Source organism: Gopherus evgoodei, unplaced genomic scaffold (genome assembly GCF_007399415.2).
Source record: "Gopherus evgoodei ecotype Sinaloan lineage unplaced genomic scaffold, rGopEvg1_v1.p scaffold_32_arrow_ctg1, whole genome shotgun sequence".
NCBI classification, from domain to species: Eukaryota; Metazoa; Chordata; order Testudines; family Testudinidae; genus Gopherus; species Gopherus evgoodei.
Window position 1 is genome coordinate 937,942 of NW_022059994.1, and position 27,571 is coordinate 965,512.

Genomic DNA, 27,571 nt, shown 5'->3' on the forward strand with positions numbered 1-27,571 from the left:
TATGAAAATTGGCACATGTCGGTATAAGATATGGCATCCTTCCACCTCCCTTCCCAGGGACCAGTGCCTGCCTTAAGACATAAAGGAGACAATTTGTATTGCCATATACTTTCACTGTTTCTTTGCTTTAACCCCCAGGAATGTACCTGTTTGACAATCAAAGGAGTTGCTCCATTCCTATGGACCCCAAATCAGAATTCAACATATATATTTTATACTAATAACATTTTATCAAAGTATTAACTAAATGTTAACTTGCTAACTTGAGACCATGGACGGTGACATTATGTAACCTTTTAACCATTGGCTAATGTGCTATCTTGTCTTGTTGCAAAACCTATCCCGGGGTGTGGAACTGCCTACCCTGTCGCTTTCCCCTGCCCATGGAAAAATCTATATATTCTATTGTAATCAACTGATTGGCAGTGTCTCTGAGCCTAATTAGCAAGGTGACACTCCGCCAGCGCTGTGTGTAATAAACTCCTTTGCTTGACCTCTACATGGTGTGGATTTATGTCCTTCAGTGTGTGAGGCTAGAGAGGCTGATCTCAGGGTCCCCAGTGGAATATTCTCCCCCAGGTCTCAGGGACACAGGCTGAGCCGGGATCTCCATGCCCAGAGCCAGGGTCGGATTCTCTCCCCAGGGACAGAGCCCAGCGGGAAAGTGAAGATCGGGGCCTCGTCACAAGCATCGATAAATGTCACCTGCCCTTGGTAACAGTCCAGACAAATCCGGATCCTGCTGGGGACCCGGCTCAAGGGCAGGAGGGTTGCAGGGGAGGTGAGAGCCCGGAACTGACTCCAGTCCCGTTCCACAGTCCAGATCCCCCCCTCAGGGCTATGGCTGATCCCTCCCTTCCTGCTCACAGACTCTCTGGCCACCCCCATAGCCCAGCATCATCCATCCCCCACCACCACTTCCCAGCAATGTCTCCCCGAGGTGAATCCCTCAGAGCCCAGCACACAGGGCTCAGGGTCAAATCTCTCCGGGTTGTTGGGCAGATCCTGCCGTGTGTGGCCCCATCTCACGCTTTTCTGATCCCCAGACGGGACGAGTTGGGGATGAGCCGTGTCTGGATCTAGAGTCACATTCGCTGGGGGGAGAGAATCAGAGTGTTAGGGGCAGAGCTCAGCCCTGGGGGAGGCTGGGACCATTTCTCACACTCCCCAGCAGCCCCGTCCTGGCTGGGACAGTCCTGGCCTGGATCCCAGGGAGCTGCCTCTGTCCTGGGCACCTGAGACTGAGCAAGGATGTCACTGCAGTTCCTCTGCCTTTGTAATGGGATCCACTTCACTAGTTTCTCATTTATTGCAGAGGCTTCAGCTCCCAGCTCCCCCTTCTGGGGCTGCTCCATTCCCAGCAGCAGACAGGAAGGTGTCAGAAGCTTTTAATGAGAAGGGAGCAGAAAAATTAGGTGCCAGCTTTAAACCCCAGAGGGAAGCTCCCTCCCCTAATGCAGCCTCCACTCCCAGGCCAGGGAACAGAGAGGAAGGTGCAGCATTGGGGAAGAGCTGCTTAATACCAGAGAGTAGGAGGTGGCATTGGGTGAGGTAATCCCATCCCCAGCCTAGAGGGAAAGGAGGAGCTACCAGCATCACAGGGAGAGCATCTCCCCTATCCAGGAAGCAGTGAGCAGCTCCAGTGGGAGAGCCCAGATCTGCCCAAAGGAGAAGCAGGATGTTGGAGAAGAGCAATGGGGGAGACTCCCTGCACCGGGGTAAAGCAGAGGGATATGTCAGCACTCAGGGCAGAGAGCTCTGTTCACAGGCTGCTCAGTGAGTGTTTCTGTTCATCAGCGTGGGCATGAACTCAGCACTAACCTTGGTGTCAGGATTTTTTGTGTGACATCAGCTTGGGATCTACCCAGGAGTTCCTGAATCTTGGTAGAATTTTTTGGGGGGGAAATAAGGTCCCGAAGCCTGTGGCCCCACCCCCTCCATGGCCCCATCCTACACCTTCTATTCCCACCGAGGTCCCGCCCCCTCAGACAAGACTGGGAGCCTTGGCTGCTGTGGAGCGCCCCGATCCTCCACCTGCCCTGGGCCGAGGTCCAGGGGGCCTGAGAGCAGTCCCTGGCCCATGTCCCCACTCCCTGGAGTGTGCCACCCAGGGCAGGTGGAGGGTCCAGGCAGTGATGAGCTGCCAAAATATTAACAACCGGTTCCCTCTTCCTCACCCCACGAGGCAGTCATGCCCCCCCCCGGGACTCCTGCCCCATCCAACCCCCCACGTTCCTTGACAGCTCCCCCCTGGGACCCCTGTCCCATCCAACCCCCTTCCCTATCCCCCGCCACTCCATCCAACCCCTCCTCTCATTCCTGATGGCCCCCCCAGGACCCCTGCCCCATCCAACCACCCCTTTTCTCTGTGCCCTGACTGCCCCTGGAACCCCTGCCTGCCCCCACCACCCCATCCAACCCCTGCTCCTTCCTGACTGCTCCCCCGGGACCCTTGCCCCCATTCAATCCCCCTGTTCCCTGCCTTCTGACCGCCCCAACACTAATTCACTTCCCGAACTTCCCTGCCCTCTATTCAACACCCCCTTCCTGCTTCCTGCCCCCTTACCGTGCTGCCTGGAGGTGGGGGCCAGGCCGGGTCAGGGCCAGGCTGGGCCGCTCGGCCGGGGTTGGGACCGGAGCCGGGGCGCTGGCCGGGGCCAGTGTCGGGGTGCCCAGCTGTCTGGGACCAGGGCTGGGCTGGAGCCGTGCCTCCCAGCTGGCTGGGCCCAGAGGCCAGGCCGGAGCCGCCCTACCCGGCCGAAATTGGGACCGGGCCGGAGCCGCGCCGCCTGGGGATGGGATCGGAGGCCAGGCTGGAGCCGTGCGGTGCCTGGAGCCCTCCTCGCGCTCCCACCACCCTGCCCCAGCTCACCTGCAGGAAGCTGCCGCTTCCTTCTTAGCCCTCCCAGGCTTCCCGCTCAAACAGCTGATTCGAGGGAAGCCGGGGAGCGGGAGGAGAAGCCTGGGGAGCGTTCAGGGGAGGAGGCAGAGGCGGAGTGAAGTGAGCTGGGGCCGGGGAAAGGGCAGGGAGCTGCTGGGGCTTTTGTTAAATTTAAAAGCCCTTTTCGAACCAGTTGTCCCTTGCAGGACAACTGGTTCTAAAAGAGCTTCTAAATTTAACAACCGGTTCCCACAAACTGGTGGGAACCAGCTCCAGCTCACCACTGGGTTCAGGGCTCCCCAGCGTGTCCCGGGCTCCCTGGCTGAGAACCCACCTCTAGCTTGTGGCCTGAACAAGGGCACGGCCTTGAGGGAAGAGGAGCAAGGGTGGAGCCATGGAGAGGGGCCAGGACCAGGAAGAGGCTGGTGCCACAGGCAGGGTCTGTGCATCATGGGGGGAAGCTGATCAGCTGCCATAGCATGAAGCACAGAAACTGTCTGCGAAGCTCCGGGCAGGGCCGTCCTTACTCATACGCCAAGTATGCAGCTATGTGCTGCTCCAGCCCCTGCTCCACCTCTCTCCCATGGCCTCCGCCCCTGCTCTGACTCTTCCCATCTCTGCTCCGCCCTAGCCCCCCTACTCCACCCCTTCCCCAAACCCCCACCCCTGCTCTGCCCCAGTCCTGCCCTCAATCCACCCCTTACCCAAAGCCCCCCATCCCTGCTCTGCTCTAGCCCCACCCTTCCAATCTCTTCTCCAACCCAGACCTGCCCCCACTCCACCCCTTCCCCAAAGCCCCTGCCCCAGCCCTGGCCCCACTGCCTGAGGACCGCAGCGGGGTCGGGCCTGCACTCACCAGCGGCAGGAAGTGCAGCAACACGACCCGAGCCACGCCATCGGTGAGTGCTGGGGGGTAGTTCTCCCCTGCCCCCAAACCAGCCCCCACCCATGGAGGCCTGGGGCCCCACACAACTCCCCCTGCAGGGGGGCTGCATAGAACCCCAGACTAGCTAGGGATGGCCCTGGCTCCAGGCCTGTCCAAGGCTTGCAGTTTCGGGGGGCAACATAGTCCCCTGCCCCCAGGAGCGGATTTACCATTAAACACACTGTGCGGTGCCACAGGGCCCCCAACGACACGGGGGACCCCAAAATGCGTCAGCGCAGCAGGGCTCAGGCAGACAGACTGCCTGCATGTTCTGGCCAGTGCCCCACACCGCTCCCGGAAGTGGCTACCTCCTGGCAAGTCTCTGCGCACCCCTGGCGGGGGGAGTGTGTGGAAGGGGAGGCGGCTCTGCACGCTGCCTGATCCCCTGCCCTCCTCCTCCCACGGGGCACGCAGAGATGTGCCATCAGCAGGGCTAAGGCAGCTCCCTGCCTGCTCTGCCTTCCTCCCTCCACGCTGCACTGCTTCCAGAAGTGTCCGGCATATCCCTATGGCCCCTGGGGGAGGTGGGTGTATCCATGCACTGCCTCCGCCCCAGGCACCAACTCCGCAGCTCCCATTGGCCGGGAACTGCGGCCAATGGGAGTTGCAGGGGTGGTGCCTGCTGGTAGTGCCGCACAGAGACCCCCCGTGCCCTCCCACCAACCAAGGAGCCGTTGCCAGAGGGGTGTGCCAGTCGCTTTTGCGGCCACGTCACCCAAGATAAGCGCTGCCCCCCAACCCCCTCCTGCACCCCAACACCCTGCCCCAGCCCAGAGCCTGCACCCAAACTTCTTCCCAGAACCTGCACCCCTCACCCCCCCACCCCAACCCCCTGCCCCAGCCCAGAGCCCACACCCAAACTCCCTCCCAGAGCCCAACCCCCACACCCGCTCCTGCACCGCAACCCCCTGCCCCAATCAAGGTACCTCTCTTTATTTTCATTTACTTCCTATTACTTATAATATAGGAGGAGGATGAAGGAAAAAAGAATGAAAAACGGGGAGGGGGGGAAGATAAGAGAGAATGTTCTTTTTTTTGGCTGGGTCCTGGGGGGGGCGCAAAATGAAGGGCCCCACTAACTCTAAATCATGCACTGCCTGCCCCCAAACTATGCCCATGTTAAAAAGTTGGGGGGGCCTGATCATCCCACTTTTAAAAGTGGTATGGCCTGGCCCTCTGGTCCCCCCTGTTCCAGTGCCCCTGGATCTCCTCACTGTTTAATGTGTTATTTGTAGGGCTGTGTGTGTCATGGTTGCTGTTGGTTTGGTTGGTAACTTTAGCTACAATCTCATGAAGATGTTTGCACTAGAATTTTCTCAGAATTTAAAGACAATCTCCACCTGCAACCTTACCCTGTCTGTGTGCCCTCTTTTTGTCTCCAGTGCAGACGGCAGAGTGTCTGGAGAGGGAAAGGATAAGAGAGGTGAGATTTCAGGCTTTCATATTATAACAGCATCACCACTCTCAACTCCTAGACCTGTGTTTTCATCATGACACAGAAACAGACAGAGACACACTCAGGTCTTTAATATAAAAAGGTCTGAAACCTTTTCTTTCCTTCCTCATTCAGGCATCTCCCAGCACTGGAACCAACGTCCTTGCAGCCTCACAACCATCCCAGGACAGACAATCTGTAAATGTGATTTACTTTTCCCTCATCATTCCCTCCCACCCTTCACACGCCAGTTGGTTTCTCTCATTCACTTACTGCCTTTTGTCATAACCTAGACCCAGATCACGCAAAGACTTTGGCATAAAAGTAACTTTACCCAGTTGGGTCCTTTTGACACTAACGGGATATTGAGAGTGTGCGAAATCCTGGCTCTGTTTGTAAGCTGTTGGGTCTGTTTACTCAGCATCTCTACAGAGAGCAGCAGGATGAGGCCTCATCCTCAATAGGCAGAAATAGGAATAATAATAAAATCATTTTATCCATGTGGAAATTGAGGCAGGGGGAAGGTTGGCTCCATGGGCCAGATTCACCCCTGTACTGGCAAAAAGGGAGAGAGGAGGCAGTTAGTGATTCTGCTATTCAGTAGCTGCAGGGGCCGGTACAGATCTTGGCACAGGCTACAGAAATTCTGAAGCCAGCCAGAGTTACATCCCTATTTCAATGGCCCCCGTGTGTCTTGCCCACTGTGGAAAGTATCAGAGGTCCAGCTTTACACTGACAACATCTAGCTGTCCCTCATCCACCCCTTCCCTCTTCCACCCGCCCTCACCACCCCCACCCCATTCCCAGCCCTCTCAGGAACACGCCTTGTGCCTGCAGCTGCTGGGAAGGAGATACAAGAGGCTCCTGTGCTGGAGGGATCCCTCATTGTGGGGAAGCGGCTTTCTCCTTCCCTATGACCCATTTGGCCCAGACTAGCTGCCATACAGGATCAGAGCAGAGTGATTGGCTGGGTCCAGCTTTAAACACCTGGGGCCTGGCTCTCAGTGGGTTTGGGCACCTGCAGCTCCCACTGACTTCACCTGCAGCTGTGGAAGCTGCACAGCTCTGGAGCACCTGCCCTGCAGCTCTCTAGTTGGGAGAGAGAAACTCAGGTGCCCCAAATTTGACCATTTTGCTATTCGTGAGGTTTAATGCTGTGACCTTTGGTAAGTCATGAATTAATGGGAGACATCCTGATGCCTGGGTCTCTGCTACATCTGCTCAAAATGTCTGCCTTCCACTAGTTATTAGGTTAAGTTTTGAGAATTGATGCAAGGGTCATTTCTTATGCATAAGTTTGGACAAACTGAGATTGTGCGTTTGCACTGCCTGACTTGGCTTTGGAAAAGAACATATAATCTGGATGTGTATAATATGTAAGACATTGTAAGGGGTAGTTAGAGCATCATAGAAGAAATGTATCATGAGCTGCCTATGCCCCAGGAGAAGGTAGCTGGGCAGTATTTCTTTCAGTATGTCTGTCATTTCTTACTTTCGCAGTAATTGTAATAGCAAGACATGCTTTTGGAACAAATAAGGGGTTGAATTAATCAACCTGAGTTATTTGCACCCCAAGTATGTGCCATTCTCACTCAACAATTAAATAGAAGCATAATCTAATTATGAACCAATTGACCAGCACCATTCGCCTCTGACAGTCTCAGACAGTTATCCCAATTTCCCCTCCTAGATACCTTTGAACTTCCTCAGAGCCTCCAATAGCACAATAGTTTTCTGTGAGAAACCACTGACTCACTCTTCCAGTTCAGGAGAAATCTCCTCTGACTCCTGGAACTTCCCCTTCTCATACCTGGAGAGAAACAATTTCATGTGATTATATTTCATTTAGTGACTTATTATAAGTTCTTGCTGGTGAGTCACTGCTCTGATGAGCCTGGAGTTAGAATTCCTCTACTTCTCCCAGCCTCAGAGCAGGTGCAACACAGTCCATGGCCGTGCAACCTTCCCCTTCAAGGACCCGTTAATCTTCTTCACTTCTGGCTTGGAGAGACCCGCTCTGGAGATAAAAGGCAAATTGAGTCTCCATGGCCAGTTCACTCCATGGTCTCCATGCTCTGAGGGACAGAAGGTTCCCAGGAGAAGTGCTGTAGAAATCTGCCCACTAGGAACTAGACTGAGATACCAACTCCTCCCTCCCCAGCTCATTCCACACAAGTTTCCAAACAGTCCTCAGGTGGGAAAAACTCTTGACCACTGCTGCCCTGGGCTGAATGGTGACCAGGGCCCCAGCAGTGACAGGCCCCACAATCCTGAGGCAGCCAGTCCTCTAGGGATGTGACATCTCTAGGAAATAGTTGAGGTCAGTCCTTCCCACTGAATGGATATTTCCATAGTCTTCTTTACAAGGGTGAGAACCTCAGGCTGAAGTTGGCCAGAGAGATTTGTATCCAGAATGTGACCTTCACCACACATTTTGTTGTATAGCCCTGGGGAGATGTGGTGCTAACTGTGACGGGTTCCCCAGGGTGCACCCCCTTAACTCTCTCCAGCCTGGGCTGTCTCTCCATGAAGCTCTCCTGGAGGTACTCCAAAAGCCTTTGCAGAAGGTTTCTGGTCAGTGCAGCCTTATTCCGTCCTCCATGGTAGGACACTTGACCACGCCATGCATGTAGCAAGTAATCTGGTACCATTGCATGACAAAGCCTAGCAGCATATTGTCCTGGTGTTTGCTGGCATTCAAGCAACAGCCGTTCTTTATCTCACTGTGTTATCCTCAGGAGAGTGATATCGTTCATGGTAACCTGGTTGAAATATGGGAATTTAATTAAGGGGACAGAGGTGGCCATTCCTACTGGGCTGTTTGCCTGTGACTGAAAAGAAATCCTTCCCTGCAGTTAGCTAAACTGGGTGGGGGGGAGGGGGGCGAGATTGGCACTGAGCTTTTTTGCATTTGGCTAGCAGGGATCTTCCCTGATACCAGCCACGCGGTGGTGGTAGTGGGGGGTAAAAGCGATCATCCCAGAGAATTGGAGGGGGAGGGGGGTAGTTTGGCTTCTGCTGCTGCACATTAACAGGAAAGCCTCAGCACTCAACGGGCTTTGCTTGGTGTGTGGGAAAGGAGAGCACTGGATATATGAAGGCTGCAGAAGCTGAAAGACAATGGCTTACCATGGCTGCATGCAAGCTGAATTCTGTTGCCCGGACCTGCGTCTATGGTCTCTAACATCAAAGCTGCAGCCACTCAATATTAAGATGCAAAATGCAACCTTGTACTGAAATCACATGTGCTATGTAATGTGAATAGTGTTGTTCACCATGAAAAAGTATGTAAGCAGAGTCAGGATAAACTCTACCCTGACATCTGGTGGAAAGAATTTCACAGAGTGTATTTGCATAGGCACGCCTACCCCATCCCATGCTGCCGAGCTGTGGGACTACTTGGTGACAAATGACTCACCCTCAGTTGGGTGGTACTTGCAAGACAAGGGACATGGGTTCCAAACCCAGTGAGTTGTGCCTGCGAAGACAGGTTACTGAGCTGAACTCACTTTGGGCTAATGGTGCACTAGCACTGGGGCTCCTCTGCTAAGATCACTAAGAGCTGAAATCACTAAAGAGCTGAAATTACTGAGTTGAGAGCACTGAGTACTGTGCTAACTAGTGGGAGAGCCTGAAGCTATACTGTGGAACAGAACAGAGGATGGAGTGGAGCAGTTGTAGGGATGACTGGAGCAGATAATGGGACAGCTGGTGGCACCAGAGCAGCTGGCAGAGCAAAGTAGTTGTGGGATGGGTGGAGTGGCCTGCAGAGCCGAGCAGTTTGCAGGGAGAACTGGAGCAGCTCATGGAGCAGAGCAGCTGGTGGAGCGGAGCAGTTTCTGAGGACGGCTGGAGGAGCAGAGTGGAGCAGCTGGTAAAGCGGAACAGTTCGTGGAGAAGGCGGAAGCAGAACCCACGGACAGGCAGGGCAGTTGGCCCTGGACCACGTAAGGTGCCCCTTTCTACCCAGGCTGGGGGGAGGGACCTCTACAGATAAACTCTCGAACTCTGGAGTGGCATTGACCAGAGACTTTTGGGTTGTTGGACTTTGGGGTGATTGGACTTAAAACCCTAAGCGGAAAAAGGACAGTGCTAAACGTACTTGGAGGTGGGTTTTTGTTTATGGGTTGTGTTATAACCCTGTTTGTGGTGTTTCTCCAATGGGATGCCACATTGATTCCTTCCTTTATTAAAAAGTTTTGCTACACTCAGACTCCGTGCTTGCGAGAGGGGAAGTATTGCCTCCTAGTGGCGCCTGGGGGGGGGGTGGTATGTAAGTGTCCCAGGTCACTGGGTGGGGGTTTGAGCCGGTTATGCATTGTGTTACTGAAATGGAACCCCTGGATACTGAACCCGGCCCTTGTTGCTGCCAACTAAGAGGGGCAGAAGGGTTACATTTTTGGGGGCTCGTCCGGGATCCCTGGGTCAGTACTCCTCGCAAGCACCTGTTGAGTGTTCCACTGTATTGGGAAATAATTGTGTTTATATTTTGAGGAAACTACTTTTGTATAATGGCTAATATGTCGGGTTTGTTGGGCCCCAGTCCTGCAGCCTCTAGCTCAGGGGTGGAAGACTCAGCCTATGATTGGGCAAAAGCACTGGGGCATATATTGGAAAAGATTGTGTTGGCCTATGCTACGTCAAACTCTTGTCATAAGTTAAGGTTATTTGATGGGGAAGAGGAGTTTGAACTCTGGTCGGAGCATACTACTGAAATGCTGCAGGAGTGGGCTGTACCCGATGTAGAAAAGCAACGATGTCTAATAGAGAGCCTTAATGGCCCAGCATTAGATGTAATTCGCACCCTTAAGCTCATTGACCCTGAGATCAGTGTGAAGGACTGCCTAGAGGCCCTTGATAATACCTTTGGGAGTGTAGAGGGCCCTGAGGACAGTTACTGTAAATTCCTTAATTCCCGACAGCAAAGGGGTGAGAAAATTTCAGCCTATATACAGAGGCTGGAGAGACTGCTTCAGAGAGCTGTTATGAGGGGAGCAGTGACTGCTGAGCAGATGGATCAGACCAGACTGGCTCAGGTTGTAAGAGGGACTCAGTATCAGAACCCAATCCTACTTCATCTCCGATTAAGAGAATGGCAGGAACATCCCCCCAGTTACTCCCAGCTGATAAAGGAGGTCAGGGAAGAAGAAGAAAGGCAGGCAGCCAGCGAGTGTTGGGAAGCCCAAACATTGGAACCAGCCAGCACGACACCACCTCCAATGGCCAGTGTACTGATGGTGAGCACCACAGAGGAACTTGCCCAACGAATGCAGGTCCTGACAGAATGGATAGCTGAGCTGCAAAGCATCATTGACCGAGCTAGGATTTCCAGGAATGAGGAGCCTCAGACTGTGACGATAGAGAAGTCAGTATCTAGAGTCACCGTCCCACCTTGCCGAATGGGGAAAGCACAATTCTTTTGCTACCGGTGTGGTCAGGATGGGCATAGTGCTGCTAACTGCCATAAGGAAGAGAACCCCTCCTTAGTGTATGAAAAGCTGAGGATTAGTTGGAAGAGATCCAGTAGCTGCCAGAAGGTCTGGGGACAGAGACCACCTAGGCCTAGAGGATTTGAAGATTCCCCCAGAAGAGACCATCCAGGTGGGATCCCTGCAGGATTGATAGGGCCTCGAGCAGAGGTCATGGTGAGGATTGAAGGGGCGGAGTGTAAAGCCGTGCTTGACACTGGATCTCAAATGACTATTATATTTCAGTCATTCTACCAACAGATGCTTAGGCACCTGCCCATACAGCCACTGACTGGCCTTGGTCTGTGTGGCCTCAGCATGGATGAATACCCCTATCAAGGGTGTGTCATAGTGCATCTGGAATTCCCAGATGAGGTTGCTGGGGTAAAGCAAGAGGTGGACACTGCTGCCTTAATATGCCCTGACCCGAAAGGGACCTCTGATGTGTCTGTGCTGATAGGGACCAACTCCAGCCTCTTCAAGGTGCTCCCGGATTACTGCAGACAATGGGCTGGGGACCAGTACCTGAGTACCCTGAGGATCCATACGCTTTGTGCTGAAGCCTATAGGAAAATTGAGAGAACTAAAAAGGAGACATCTGAGCTACCGATTGGGGCACTGAAGTACATGGGTACAACCCCCTTAGTAGTGCCTGCAAGGACGGAGCAAGAAGTACTTGTCATGAGTACCAGGCTGAAAGGCAGTAAAGGGGCATTAGCAATGATAGAGCAGCCGGCTGAAGGAGAGCTCCCGGAAGGAGTGCTGGTCCCCAGTGGAGTTATAACCCTACCTGCTGAAGTCCAGGAAAAGGTGACTATACTGATTACTAATGAAACAAGTAGAGATGTTGTTGTGAGGCAAGGACAAAAGATAGCAGACCTCTTTGAGCCTGAATCAATTGTAAAACCCCAGTGTGAGACTCAAGTGCCAACAATAGACCCAGCAAAGTTTGACTTTGGAGATTCACCAATGTCCGAGGAGTGGAAAGATCACCTAAGAAGGAAACTTTGTGAAAGATCCAAGGTGTTCTCATTGCATGAGTGGGATGTGGGATGTGCAAAAGGAGTAGAGCACAACATCAGAGTACATGACTCTCGACCTTTCAGAGAGAGATCCAGGAGGCTTGCTCTCTCCGAGATGGAAGATGTGCGACATCATCTTCAAGAGCTGGCTGCAAATGGCATCATTACAGAGTCCCGCAGCTCATACGCCTCACCCATTGTAGTGGTCCGTAAAAAGAATGGGAAAATCCGGATGTGTATTGACTACCGCACCCTAAACCGCCGTACTGTGGTTGACCAGTACACAATGCCTCGAGTTCAAGATGCCTTAGACTGTTTGCTGGGAAGCCAGTGGTTCTCTGTGTTGGATCTTCGGAGTGGATACTACCAGATCCCTCTGGGTGAAGAAGATAAGGAGAAGACAGCCTTCATCTGCCCATTAGGGTTTTATCAGTTCGAACGCATGCCCCAAGGGATTTCTGGAGCACCCGCCACATTTCAACGTCTTATGGAAAAAGTCGTGGGAGACATAAATTTACTGCAGGTCTTAGTTTACTTGGATGACCTGATTGTGTTTGGAAGAACCCTGGAGGAACATGAAAAAAGACTTCTTAAAGTGCTTGATAGGCTGGAGGATTATGGTTTGAAGCTTTCAATTGACAAATGCCAGTTCTGCAGGACCTCGGTGAAGTATGTGGGGCACATCGTGTCCCAAGAGGGTATGAGTACTGATCCTGATAAAATAGAAACACTCACTACATGGCCACGTCCAAGCAACTACAGAGAACTCAAGACCTTCCTTGGGTTTAGTAGTTATTACCACAGATTTGTGAAAAACTATGCTACAATTGTAGAACCCCTCAATGATCTTACCAGGGGATATCAGTCCAGCAAGGACAAATCTAAGACCAAGCATAAAGGGTCTTCCGTGCAGAGACACTATGGCCCCTTCAAACCCTTTGGGCCACAGTGGGATGAGAGATGTGAAAGGGCTTTTTGGGAAATCATTACTTGCCTAACTCATGCCCCAGTCCTAGTATTTGCTGACCCAAGCAAGCCATTTATCTTGCATACTGATGCCAGTTTGGAGGGTCTGGGGGCAGTACTGTACCAGGAGGTGGAAGGCAAGCGTAAACCTGTAGCCTTTGCCAGCAGAGGACTGTCTGATAGTGAAACATATTATCCCACCCACAAGCTAGAGTTCTTGGCCTTGAAATGGGCCATCACTGAGAAATTTCGAGACTACTTATATGGGGCTCGGTTCCAGGTGTGGACAGACAACAACCCACTGACTTATGTGTTAACAAGTGCTAAACTGGATGCTACAGGGCAAAGATGGGTGGCCGCTTTGGCTAGCTATGACTTCAGCATTCAATACCGATCAGGGAGAAGCAATGTAGATGCAGAAGCATTGCCAGGTGTCCACAGGCCCCACAACTTGCTGTGATACCCACGGATGGAGTGAGAGCTATTTGCAGTGTGAGTTGGCGAGAACCGGAGGCCCATGAGAGCCTTCATGGATGTGTTGCTGAAACTTTAGGCCTACCCCCTGAATGCGTGCCTTCTGCCTCAGTAAACTATATTGCTTTGGACCAATCTCCCTTGCCCATGCTCAATACGGCTGACTGGCAGGAGACCCAGCTGCAAGATATTGACATTCGTGATACACTACTTTCCAAAAGAGAGGGGCGAGGCCCAGCTGAGGTTGTCCCACCTACCCCAGAGGGCAAACTACTATTGAGAGAATGGACCAAACTAAAACTGATTCAGGGAGTGCTGCACCGCATGACCACAGACCCTCTACAAAAGCAACGGAATCAACTAGTGCTGCCAAAAGATTACAGAGCCCTGGCCATGAGGGCCCTGCATGATGACTTTGGACATTTAGGGATGGAGAGGACCCTGGAACTTATCTGCAGTAGATTCTATTGGCCACGGATGGCTGAAGATGTTCGCAGGAAATGTGAGACCTGCGCGCGATGTGTTCAAAGGAAAACTGCCCACGAGGGCTGCATATCTGAAGAACATCACCAGCAACAAACCTCTGGAGCTGGTTTGCATTGATTTCTTGTCTTTAGAAGTGGACAAGAGGAATATTGGGAACATCCCAGTAGTGACCGACCATTACACGCGATGTGCGCAGGCATATCCCACACGTGATCAGAGGGCCACCACCGTCGCTTGAGTACTGTGGGAAAAATATTTCTCAGTTTATGGATTCCCAGCCCGGATACACTCGGATCAGGGACGAGACTTTGAGAGTCACCTTCTGAAGGAGGTGCTGAGGATAGCAGGAATTAAAAAGTCAAGGACAACACCTTATCACCCACAGGGTGATCCTCAGCCAGAGAGGTTCAACCGAACCCTGTTAGATATGTTAGGGACTTTGCGGCCAGAGAAGAAGGCAACCTGGAGCCAAAATGTCGCATTTCTAGTGCACGCCTACAACGCCACAAAGAACGACGCTACGGGAGTCACCCCATATCTCTTAATGTTTGGGCGAGAACCAAGAAGACCCATAGGCCTGTGCTTTGGTGTATCCGAGGATGGAGATAGCTATGAAACTCACCAGCAATATCTATCCCGACTACGAGAAAAGCTGCGGGATGCTTATCATTTAGCTACATCTGCAGCTCAGAAGAATGCAGGCCGCAATAAACATCGATATGATGCTAGGGTACGTCTGCAAGAGCTCCAGCCAGGGGACAGAGTCCTGCTGCGAAATTTGGGTATTGCTGGCAAACACAAGATAGCTGACAGGTGGAAGGCAATACCTTACCTAGTGATGGAAAAGCTAGGAGACCTGCCGGTTTATAAGGTCAAACCTGAAGAGGGTACAGGGAAGACAAAGACCGTGCACAGAAACCTTTTGCTCCCTGTGGGGGAATTGGTAGGCAGCCCTTATGAGATTGGCCACAACAGGGCAACTGGGCAAAACGAAGGTGCTGTGCCAAAGCCGCCTTCCAACGTGGACAGCCGGCTCCCTGCTGCTAACCTACCCCTAGTCAGCACATCTGAGAGTGAGTCTGAAGAAGAAGACACAACCATGGTGTATCCTGGGATGAAGACAAGATTTCAGTCTCGATCCGCTGAATCACAAGAGAGCACATTCTCTTCCGCCCTAAACCCTATGGCAGAAGTATTTAGGCCTATTCCTGACATCCCTGAGCCACTGGTGGGACCCCCGTGTAATGACTTACACAGGCTATTGGACAGTGGTGACATACAGATGGAGGATGTCCAAAGTACCTGCGACCCTCCACTGTTAGAACTAGAAATGCAGGGGCTTATGCCAGTATCTGAGGGGAACTCACAGGAAACCTCCCCATCCGTCACTCAAGAGGATGTCTCCCCTACCATAGCAACAGAGATTCTCAATAGGTGAGACAGGGTAATAAGACCAGTGAAACAGTTAATTTACGATGCACCTGGGGTGATTAGTGAGGAGCCTATACATTTAGCACACAGGTTTGTGAAAGCTAAAGTGGGCTATCTAATGCCTTTTGGAGGGGACCAATAAGTTGGTATAGTAGGGAATGTGATTTGTCGGGACGACAAATTCTTGGCTGGGGGGAGGATGTAAGCAGAGTCAGGATAAGCTCTACACTGACATCTGGTGGAAAGAATTTCACAGAGTGTATTTGCATAGGCACGCCTACCACATCCCATGCTGCCGAGCTGTGGGACTGCTTGGTGACAAATTACTCACCCTCAGTTGGGTGATACTTGCTAGACAAGGGACATGGGTTCAAATTCCTAGTGAATAGAGAGAGAGAGGTTGGGGACAGGTATCTGCCTGGTGTTACAGTCCCCTTGTGGAGTCAGAAGCACCAGTTGCGCCTCCTCCTTTCTCCACTGTGGAATATTAGAGCTGATTTTTTTTATTTTCTCAAGAATGTAAATACAGGTTACTGAGCTGAACTCATTTTGGGCTAATGGTGTACTAGCACTGGGGCTCCCCTACTAAGAGTTGAAATCACTAAAGAACTGAAATTACTGAGATGAGAGCACTGAGTACTGTGCTACCTAGTAGAGAAGCCGGAAGTTATACTGTGGAACAGAGCAGAGGGTGGAGTGGAGCCGTTGTGGGGAGCGCTGGAGTGGATCATGGGACAGCTGGTGGCAGTGGAGCAGCTGGCAGAGCAGAGTAGCTGTGGGATGGGTGGAGCGGCCCACAGAGTGAGCGGAGCTGAGCAGTTTGCAGGGAGAACTGGAGCAGCTCATGGAGCAGAGCAGCTGGTTGAGTGGAGCAGTTTCTGAGGACGGCTGGAGGAGCAGCGTGGAGCAGCTGGTAAAGCAGAGCAGTTCGTGGAGAAGGCGGAAGCAGAACCCACGGAGAGGCAGGGCAGTTGGCCCCGGACCACGTAAGGTGCCCCTTTCTACCCAGGCTGGGAGGAGGGACCTGTACAGATAAACTCTCGAACTCTGGGGTGGCATTGACCAGAGACTTTTGGGTTGTTGGAATTTGGGGTGATTGGACTTAAAACCCTAAGGGGAAAAAGGACAGTGCCAAACGTACTTGGAGGTGGGTTTTTGTTTATGGGTTGTGTTATAACCCTGTTTGTGGTGTTTCTCCAATGGGATGCCACATTGATTCCTTCCTTTATTAAAAAGTTTTGCTACACTCAGACTCCGTGCTTGCGAGAGGGGAAGTATTGCCTCCTAGTGGCGCCTGGGGGGGGGGTGGTATGTAAGTGTTCCAGGTCACTGGGTGGGGGCTGGAGCCGGTTATGCATTGTGTTACTGAAACGGAACCCCTGGATACTGAACCCAGCCCTTGTTGCTGCCAACTCAGAGGGGCAGAAGGGTTACATGTATAAGCATTGCTCTGTAAAATGTATCTTTTTAAATACTCTCTCCCTTTTTTTCCCTCCCTCCCTCTTGTAGCTGCAAATTTTTCAAGCCTCTCTCCTGAAGGCTATCTCAGATAATGCGATGGAAAAAAAGGACACGAGACGAAATGTTCACTGAAATCATGGAACTGACCCGCAATGAAAGAGCTCATCTGAATGAGTGGAAGGATGCGGTATCAAAGTACAGGAAAGATGCCAGTGAACTTGAGGACAGGAGGGACTGTCGAAATGAGAGGTGGCGGCAGGAAGATCAGAGGTGTAGGCAGGAAGATCAGCGGTGATGGGATGCAATGCTAGGGCTGTTGCGTGATCAAAATGACATGCTCCGTCATGTGGTGGACCTGCAGAAACCGCAAAAGGATCACAGAGTGCTGCTACAGCCCCTGTATAACCCCCCCTCCCACCTCCCCAAGTTCCATAGCCTCCTCACCCAGACGTGTAAGAACGTGTGGGGGGAGGCTCAGTGCACCTACCAACTCCACTACAGTGGACAGCCCAAGCAAAAGGCTGTCATTACTTTGAATTTTTTTAGTGGCCTTTTCCTTCCCTCCTATCCTCCTCCCAAACCCCACCTGCGCTAGCTTGTCAGTTTTCTCCCTCTTTTTATACACAATTAATAAATAATACATGATTTTTAAATGATAGTGACTTTATTTCCTTAGAAAGCAAGCTGCGATCGAAGGGGGAGGGTGGGTTGCTTACAGGGAATGAGTCAATCAAGGGGGCGGGTTTTCATCAAGGAGAAATAAACAGAACTTTCACACCGTAGCCTGGCCAGTCATGAAACTGGTTTTCAAAGCTTCTCTGGTGTGCTCTTCTAACCGCCCTGGTGTCTGGCTGCACCTAATCAGCAGCCAGGCGATTTGCCTCAGCCTCTTACCCCACCATAAAGGTCTCTCCCTTACTCTCACAGAGATTGTAGAGCACACAGCAAGCAGCAATAACAATGGGTATATTTATTGCTTTGGCTGAGGTCTGAGTGAGTCAGTAACGTATGCCAGCGTCCCTTCAAATGTCCAAATGCACATTCTACCACCATTCTGCACTTGCTCAGCCTGTAGTTGAACAGCTCCTGACTACTGTCCAGGCTGCCTGTGTATGGCTTCATGAGCCATGGCATTAAGGGGTAGGCTGGGTCCCCAAGAATAACTACAGGCATTTCAATATCCCCAACTGTTAGTTTCTGGTCTGGGAAGTAAATCCCTTGCTGCAGCCATTAAAAAGATTAGTGTTCCTGAAGACGCAAGCATCATGAACCCTTCCCGGCCTCCTATGCTTGATGTTGGTGAAATGTCCCTTGTGATCCACCAGTGCTTGCAGCACCATTGAAAAGTACCCCTTGATGTTTACGTACTGGCTGCACTAGTGCTCCGGTGCCAAGATAGGGATATGGGTTCCATCAATTGCCCCACCACAGTTAGGGAATCCCATTGCAGCAAAGCCATCCATTGTGACCTGAACATTTCCCAGAGTCACTACCTTTGGTAGCAGCAGCTCAGTGATTGCTTTGGCTACTTGCATCGCAGCAGCCCCCACAGTAGATTTGCCCACTCTAAATTGATTCCTGACTGACCGGTAGCTGTCTGGTGTTGCAAGCTTCCATGGGGCTATCGCCACTCGCTTATGAACTGTGACGGCTGTTCTCATCTTGGTATTCTGGCGCTTCAGGGCAGGGGAAAACAAGTCACAAAGTTCCATGAAAGTGCCCTTACACATGCGAAAGTTTTGCAGCCACTGGGAATCGTCCCACACCTGCAACACTATGCGGTCCCACCAGTCTGTGCTTGTTTCCCAGGCCAAGAATCGGCATTCCACGGCTAGAACCTGTCCCATTAACAGCATGATCTCCAAAGCGCTACGGCCCGTGGTTTGAGAGAATTCTGTGTCCATGTCCTCATCACTCTCATTGCCACGCTGCCGTCGCTGCCTCCTTCTTGCCTGGTTTTTCAGGTCCTGGTTCAGCATAAACTGCACGAGAATGAGCGAGGTGTTTACAATGTTCATGACTGCTGTCTTGAGCTGAGAGGGCTCCATGCTTACTGTGGTATGGCGTCTGCACAGTTCATCCAGGAAAAAAGGCGCGAAATGGTTGTCTGCTGCTGCTTTCACGGAGGGCGAGGGAGGATGCATCCAGAACTACCAGTGACAATGTTTTTTGCCCCATCAGGCACTGGGATCTCAACCCAGAATTCAAAGGGCGGGGGAGATTGCGGGAACTATGGGAGAGCTATGGGATAGCTACCCACAGTGCAACGCTCTGGAAATCGACGCTAGCCTCGGTACATGGACGCACACCACCGAATTAATGTGCTTAGTGTGCCCGCATGCACTAGACTCTATACAATCTGTTTCCTAAAATCGGTTTCTGTAAAATCGGAATAATCTCATAGTGTAGACATACCCTTGGTTGCTTGCAGTATACATGGGGGCAGGAGAAAGGCCAAGCATGGCCCCTCTGTGTTCTGTTTTATACCCTTAGCACATGTGCTTGGAGAACACAAGTCCAGGCATGTCTCTGGTGGGCATTGCTGAGACCCCAGACAAGGTTGAACAATTCCTCAACCTTATGCAGGTGAGTCACTGCATTGTAGCTCCCTTGCTGGACAAGGGCTAGTGTTGTCTGTTCAGTACACACCCGGGTGTTGGTTACCTCCCTTGTCATTCTCTGGAGAGCTAGTATCTGGGCACCTCCCAAACCCACAGATTATTTTAGTGACAAGCATACCACACATTCTCATAACTTCATAGGTATTCATAATATACACATTTTGATGGAACACTGCATTTCAGCAAATCATAACCGTTCCCATGATACCTCACATGGCATGCTGTCTATGCAATATCACCATTATATGTAAATGAGGACTCTGGGGTTACAGAGTGCTCCCCCAAGGTACTGAAAGTCACACCACCAAGCTCTTTCCCAGCGTTGTGAAATGTGACGGGGAGGGAGAGAGAGCCACGTACCTGCTCAGGACGCTTCTGATACCCTAGAGGAGAGAGAGAGAGGGGGAATTTCAGTCCCAACTAACACGCACACACAGGGGATCCCAGGGAAGGGATTCTGCAAATATGGGGAAGAGAGGCCCTGCCCTGGCTCCAGGGCCATGGATTCCCTGGGGCTTTTCCATCTCTAATATCAATGTGTCTGTAACGCTTCAAAGAACAGGAATGCACATGTCGAGTTATACTGAGATATCCGACTGCTGGACTCTACTGCTTATGATTCAGGAGCCCTCCCTACCCTGTGTGGGGATCTGGGATGTTTCTAACCACAGGTGCCGGCTTCCAATTGTCCCTTTGGGTGCTCAACCTCAGGCCCTGCCCCCACTCCACCCCTTCCCCCAATGCCACCGCCCTGCCCCTCCTCTTCCTGTCCCCACCTTGCCTCTTCCCCGCCTCTTTCTGCCCCCTCCCCCAAGCACACCCCATTCTCGATCCTCCCCCTCCCTCCCAGCTTCTCCTGCACACTGTGGAACAGCTGATTGTGGCAGACGAGAGGTGCTGGGAGGGAGGGAGAGGATCGGGAATGGGGTGTGCTCGGGGGAAAGGGCAGAAAGAAGCGGGGAAGAGGTGGGTGGGGGGAGCTGGCTGCCAGTAGGGGCTAAGCGCCTGCTAATTTTTTTACATGGGTGCTCCAGCCATGGAGCCAGGGAGTCCACATCTCCGTTTCTCACTCAGTCTCACCTGCAGGAATTCACTCGCTGGCTTCTGACACTTCCCCTCCATCTCACTGATCAGCTCACTGAGATGGGAAATCTGCTCAGAGAGTTTACTGACATTTTCATTCTGGATCCTCACAATCTCCTCGTCCAGCTTCTCTAGCTTGTTCCTCCAGGAACTGCCGCAGTTGCTGAAATTCAGACACAATCTTCTGCCTCTCGGTTTGTGTTTGTTTCTGTAGGAAAATAGGGAAAGGGCTGGTCAGGGACATGAATGGCGCCTGGGGCCCTTTCATGGAGCGCTGAGTGTGCAGGAGGGAGAACTTTGTTGAAAATCCTCAGATTTCTGACATTTGACTCTACCCTATGGGTACTAAGGAGAGGATTCTCTCACACCTTCCCCTTTGGCCTCTGTATCTCTGAAAGGGAGGTTTCCATGTCTCTCATGTTAGCATATTCTGTTATTCATGGTCTCCGGGAACTCAGACCCAGAGCAGCAGGAGGCAGGATCCAGCACCACACTGACAGAGACAACGGGGGAGAAAAAAGAATCAAACATGTTAATGCACGAAATGACCAGACACAGTGGACAGCATTTCACAGCTGACATTCAGTTCACTTGGGGAGGATTTCTGGGAAAGCCACAAGGGCTACACGTTAACTCATCAACTGCAATGGAAGCTTAGGGCTTGTCTACACATGAATCTAACCCAGCAATCCATGATCATGGAGAAACACACACAGGCCCAAGTTCACCAAAGCCACATAGGAATCTGCCCCCAAACAGACCTCCCACTGCCAGTCCCTGCTGGTTCATAACAGGCACCTACCAGATACTCCTGGCTTTTCCCCTCTCCAGTCACTTTCAATCCCAGCAGCTTTTCTCGCTCTTCCCTCAGAGCCTTCAAATGGGCCTGGATTTTTTCCTGAAGAAACAGACATGATTTGGGAGGTTTTATTTGGAGGCTTGAGAGGGGTGTGGAGCTGGGTGTTTTTCCACCCAAACCCTCAGATTGGTTGGTTCTAATCACATTTTTGACATCAGGACCACCAAGGAGATGAAACCTTATCAATGCAGACTGGGAGTGTGTCATATTCAGACTTGTTACCAATTCAGGTTCAATGTTTTTTTTCTTCTAATTAGAGAGAGATTTCATTTGTAACCAAGCTTTTTTGGTATTTATGAACTGATTAGTAGTGTAGCGCATAACAGGACTCTGGAGTCACATGGGGGTGAATCAATAAATCTGTGTTTGAGAAGGTTTAATGAACAAAGTGATACAAATCCCAGAAGCCACCAGGGTTTAAAGATGGGCTGGGAGTTCAGCCCTGAAGCCCTAGGGACTGCACTGGTTGGGCTGAGCTGGTCTAAGCACCAAGGCAAACCCCATGCGACGTCGGGAGACCATTCATCTGGTTGGAAGCTGCGCAGTCCCAGTTTTGTGGAGCACTATCCCTGTCCGATAGAGACGCAGCACTGGACGTGGCTTTGTCCGGTGAAAATGAGAGAGAGAGGAGGAAACAGAGCTGGATTTACAGCAAGGGTGGGCAAACTTTTTGGCTCGAGGGCCACATCGGGGTGCGAAACTGTATGGAGGGCTGGGTAGGAAAGGCAGTGCCTCCCCAAACAGCCTGGCCCCTGCCCCCTATCTGCCCCCTCCCACTTCCTGCCACCCCTCAGAACCTCTGACCCATCCAACCCCCCCTTCTCCTTGTCCCCTGACCATCCCCTCCTGGGATCCCCTGCCCCTAACTTCTTCACCGGGGGGCCAATAATGAGGTGGCAGCATGGCCTAGTGGTTCAGGCCCTGGACTGGGACAGGGGTGAGCTGGGTTCTATGCCAAGTTTGGCTACTGACATGCTGGGTGACCCTGGGCAACTCACTGCCCCCTTTATGCCTCAGTTTCCCTCACCACCCTTTGTTTGTCTTGCTTATTTAGACTGTAAACTGCTCAGGGCCGGGACTGTCCCTCACTGTGTTTTGTGCAGGGCCCTGATCTCATTTGTGGTCTATTAGCGCTACTGGGATGCAAATAAAGATAATAATAATAAATTCTATTAAACAAATCTGTAACAGCAGCTTGTACCTTCCCTTTTCCAGGCTGAAGGTAACACACTCACCTGCAGCTCTTGTGATTTAAACCTCACTGATCAATTAACAGCTTCAATTTTGAAAAGGATTGAGAATCTTAGAGAAAAGCTTCCCACATCAGATATTTTAAAGACTTCAATTTTTGCCTTTCTTGCCATGCTAGCTGATCATTTACTTTTTATAACATCACCCGTACAATGAAGGCTTTACAGAGCTGAATGATGCATCACACCTGTGACAGGTAACTTTCAGTGAAATCAGCCTGTAATTAAAATCCAAAGTTATTATCCATTAAACTTGACAGCAACTCCCTACCTTGTACTCCTGGGCAGCCTCCTCTATGGGAACCACCGTGTGAGCTCTGTGAGTCTGCGACTCTCTGCAGATCACACAGATGGGGGTTTGATCATCTTCACAGAACAGTTTCAGAGCCTCCTGGTGTCTCTCACACACCCCGTCCCCTCATGCTCCTTTTGCTGCCTGTAAACTCAGCCGTTTGGCTATTTCTACAACATTTGCCAGCTGCCTGTTTGTCTGAGGTTTCTCCGTTGCACAGTTTCTCTGCACTGAGGGCAGGAGGTGGCTGTATTGGATCCTTCCCAGCACTGGCTGATGCAGGTTCGGCAGAAATTGTGCCCACATTCCAGAGTGACAGGTTCTGTGAAATACTCCAGACAGATGGGACATGTCACTTCCTCCTGGAGACTTTCCATGGGGTTCTCTGCAGCCATGGCTCCCTCTGGGCAGTGTAACAGGGTAGATTTCAATGTCCTGAGTTCACCCCATGCCTCACCTGCAGCAACAAGGGGGTGTTTCCCTTCCTGGAACTGACTCACTCTGTTTGCTGAATTGGAAAGAGCCAACTTCCAACTGGTAACATTACCCTCCTGGAAACTTTCATGAAAAATGTACCCCATTAGGGCTCTGATCCTGCAATCAGCCCCTGTGCTGGTGTGGAGGGTCACTGGGGCTTCCCATGGAGGACATCAGAATCCATTCACCTGTCCTGACGAGCTTGCAGAACTGTGTGTCTGAGGTGTGATATTTAGGCTTGAGCAGAGTTCATTTTATTTAATATAAAATTTTGACAGATAAAATATATTTTACAATTTTTTTTATATTTATCTATTTCAACTTTCACAGTTGCACAGTTTTGATCTATTTAAATGTTCACAGCTGGGGGAATTTATGGGGGGGGTCAGACAATATCTTGGTCGTGCAATAATTATTTAATGACAGTCGATACTGAGATTCAGAAAGTGCAAACTTTGTAACCATTAAACACAAATTGTCAGCACCACGTTTCAACATATACCAAGTAAACATCCTTCAATCAAACTCTAATAAGTTCTCATGCCGCATTTTTCTTACTGTGCCTATTTGTAAATTTAAGTTACTATCAATGGAAACATTCTTTCATCAATTTGTGTGCAAAGTGAAACCAATGATTACAGACACATTGATATAATCTAATCCTTCGAAATTGAGTCATTTTAAATTCACGGTCAAAAAACTTGGTTTAGCTGGAATCGATGTTTCAAAGGCCTGATTCTCATGTACAAGAACTCTGCTGTGGCTCAATTTAAAGGAGCCTCAGTGTCACCAACACTCACAATTTTATTATGAGTCTGATGATATTTGGTGCGTTTGTTAAAGCCCCAGCTCCTGGAAGCATGGGATGAGGTGAGACTCTTGGCTTTCCTTTCCTAAACAAAGGAGGTTTCTAGTTCGCTTGGGTGCAGAGAAAAACTTATAAATGTGATCTGAGTGTAGCCTAAAGTCTGAGAAACCAGAAGGCAAATTGAAAGAACTCAGCATTTATTATTATTTTTCTCTCTCACAAAAGGCAATCACGTCATTTTGGGGGTCCTGACTCACGATTTTTAAAAATTTGGGATTGGCAAGACTGTGCTACTGAGAATTCAGACCTTAAATCTCTATCCACTACCCATGGAAAGCCCCTTAATTTAGCATGGTTAATAGAAAGGGAAGTAGACAGAGGGGGCAAGGTGTGGGAATGTGCATGGAGCTGGGCCGTGGGCCCAAGCAGCAAATATTTACCCGAGCTCCACTCCGGACAGCTCCAGCTGAATATAAGCCCTGAATCTGACAATCAATCCCTTGCTCACCTGTCCCCCATTCTCGTCCTCAGTTTTGCCTGTGGTGGCCCATGAGTCCAACTCCTCCAGTATCCATGAGGCTCAGGGGTGGCATGGCATCACTGCAGAGGATAGCATGTAGCTTCTTGTAAAAGTGGCATCTCTGCAGAGCCGCACCAGAGCAACTGCTTGCCTCCCTCGCCTCCTGGTATGCCTGGTGCAGCTCCGTGGTTTTCACATGGCAGTGGTGGGGGAGCCTCTTGTAGCCCTTCTCCCCCATGCTCTGAGCAATCTGCTCATAGACACCCACATTTCTAAGCTGGATCGGAGCTGGGCCTGCACAGCCTCTTCTCCCCACGGACCCAGGAGATCCACCACCTCCTGTGCAGTGCAGGCAGCAGAGCGTTGGGAGCCTGCTCAGCTGGGCAGTTGCTAGGGGAGCTCTCCATGCAGAGCAAGCAGGAAATGGAATTTCAAAAATTCCCAGTCTTTAAACAGGCGGGGCTTGTTCCTGTGCACCTGGCTGCTGGGCAGTGGAGTTCAAACCAGTGACCAGAGTGGGTCACAATCGGGCATTGTGGGACACCTTCTGGAGGCCACTTAAACTGATGTGGGCAACGCAGCATCTACACTGCCACTGCGTTGACCTAACTATGTTGACGTAAGCGCTGCAACTCTCTTGGAGGGGTGGAGCTATTCAGTCAACCTAGCAGTTGAGATGGAGCTATTCAGTCGACCTAGCATGCTGGTGGGACACTAGTATGAACGCTGACATTATTAGGTGGGCATAAGCTGCCTGATTTCAACCTAACTCTGTAGTGTAGACCAAGCCTTAGTTGTTTAAGGCCCTTTGTGAATCTGAGCCTTTCTTTTAACTTTGCTCAAATCCTTTCTTTTTCCAGTTTAGTAAACTGGAGGCTTGTGTAAACAGTAGGAAAAAAATGACACCTAGTGAAATCCATTTATTGGCTCTCAGGGGCACAGTTTTAAGGTATGATGTCAGAGGCTGAAGAGAAAAGAAAGGGAAGATTTTCTCAGTGAAGGAATAATTGAACATGGAGATCGGGGTCTTGCTATCAGCATTGTAAAGTGCCACTCGCCCTGCTAAACCCTGATCTTTGTGAGTCTTAGGCTCAGTCACAGAGGTCCGTGGGGAGGTAAGAGCCTGGAATTGGTTCCCTGCTCGACTTACATCTGACCTAGTTCTCTCTGGATTCCCTTCAGAGAGGCACCTGAGAAAGATTCAGCCATCCCCAAATCCCTTGTTCTGGGGAGAAACAAAGTGAGTGTCAAAGCCTTGAGGTTGAGACAAAGTACAGATGCTTTTTTCTGGCTGGTCTGTTTCAGTTTAACAACCCACGTCCTGTCCATAGGGGCAGTGGCTAAAAGTCCATTGAACAGCTGCGCAGGGGACTGTGTGAAATGCACTGGGACCTCAGCCTGGTTCCTGGGGTGTAGGCTTCTCCATCATACACCGAGTTAAGCAGCAAAGTCTGCACTGACTGTGTCCCTCCACATGAGGCTCAGCAGAAAGGCCAGGGACTCAATGGATTGTGCAGACAGAGCTTCTCCCTGACCTTTAGAGAGAGATTCATCCTAGGTCAGGGCAGAGGATCAATGGCCCAGGACAGTGTGTGTGAGGGGAGCTGGTATGGGGATCCCTGCATTGTACAATGTAAGGGGTTAACAGTGTCTCCCCGCTCCATTGTTTAGCCCAGCTGCAGGAGGGGGCATCTTGGGACAGACTGAGGGGGCCTAGGAGAAACAGCCAGCTGGGCCCAGAAAAGGAAATGTAACCATAGTGGGAAAAGAGTAGTGACTGGTGCTGGGTGTCTGCCATGCCCCAAGTCAGCTGGTTGCCAGCTCTCCCAGCCCGCTTGCAGTGCTGCGTGCCTGAGATACGCACGGAGCCAACCTCTTCTCAGCTACCTTCCCTGCCCCCAGTCTCAGGGCTGTCCTTGTTCCATGCACTGAACTGGCCTGGTGTCTGCCATGCTCCAAGCCTGGGTCATCTGCACCCTTGTTTCAGTGTTGTGCAGCTGGGCCATGCACCAAGCCTGAACTACTGGCCTGTGTGGCTAGTTGAACTGGTAGGTTCATTTCCAAAGGCCGAGGGGTTCAGTGATTGAGGTGTGGGTCTGCTGTATTAGACAGCGACCTGGCATCAAGGTGTACATTTCTAACGCATGCAGCCCGCAGACCGCATGTTTGAGACCCCTGCACTAGAGCAATTTGCCAAGGGGCATGGTAGAGTTTCTGTCACTGATAAGTTTTAAATCAAGATTTGGAAAAAATAAATCAAAATGATGCTCAAGGAATTATCTGGGGTAAGTTCAGTGGCCTGTGTGACACAGCAGACTAGAAAATCAGTCTAGAAGATCACAGTGGCCCCTTCTGGCCTTGGAATCTATGAATCGTCTTCAGCTTTGTCTGAATTCACCTTCTGCATCCTCTTATCACATCTGCAAAAAAGAGGGTAGTGATGATGGGTACTTCCCCAAGGGTGCGATGCCTCAGCCAACACAAACTGCTCAGAAGCCGCAGCGGAAGAGATTGAGTTCTTTTGCCTTCCAGCCCAGGGCTATCTCCTGTAGGCTACAGTGTGTGCTGGGAGTCTCCCTCAACTAGCCATGGACAGGATTCTGCTGGAATTCCATGCCTAGCCCACAGCCTTTTAAAAATAGCTTGTGTTGGGAGGGGCTGTATCTCAGAAATCCCTTGACTGAAAGACTCCAGCTTTGTACCCCTGACCCTACCCTGGGCCCTCGGGTGGTGTATCAGGTTTCTAGCCAATCAGACTGTGACTGTGAATTTAAAGAAAAAGAGATCACTTGACTCAGGAAAGAAATGCTGCTGCAACACAATGGTGCAGCTAAGTGCCACCCCATAATATTCTGTAGTTGATAACGTGAGCTGGCTACTTTATTGCCAGTTTCCTTCTGTTCCCTGGCAGCTGGTGGTTGCTAATGGATTTCTTTCACAGCGAGGATGTTGTTGCTTCTTCTCTTGCCTGGGAAAGCATCGCTTGATTCTTTGATTTTATTTACTTAGTCCTCAAGCTTTGCTCTTAGAGCTTTCGTTTAAAGTTACCCAGCGGCTTTTCTTCAAGCCCCTTCCAGGCATTTGCTCGTGGGTCTGTCTAGCCTTTCAGGAC

At 51.0% G+C, this 27,571-nt stretch overlaps 1 pseudogene; it reads right to left on the reverse strand.

Annotated features, from left to right (window-relative positions):
• Positions 1–299: 299 nt before the first annotated feature.
• LOC115640763 lies at positions 300–27,518 on the reverse strand (annotated as a pseudogene).
• Positions 27,519–27,571: the final 53 nt, after the last annotated feature.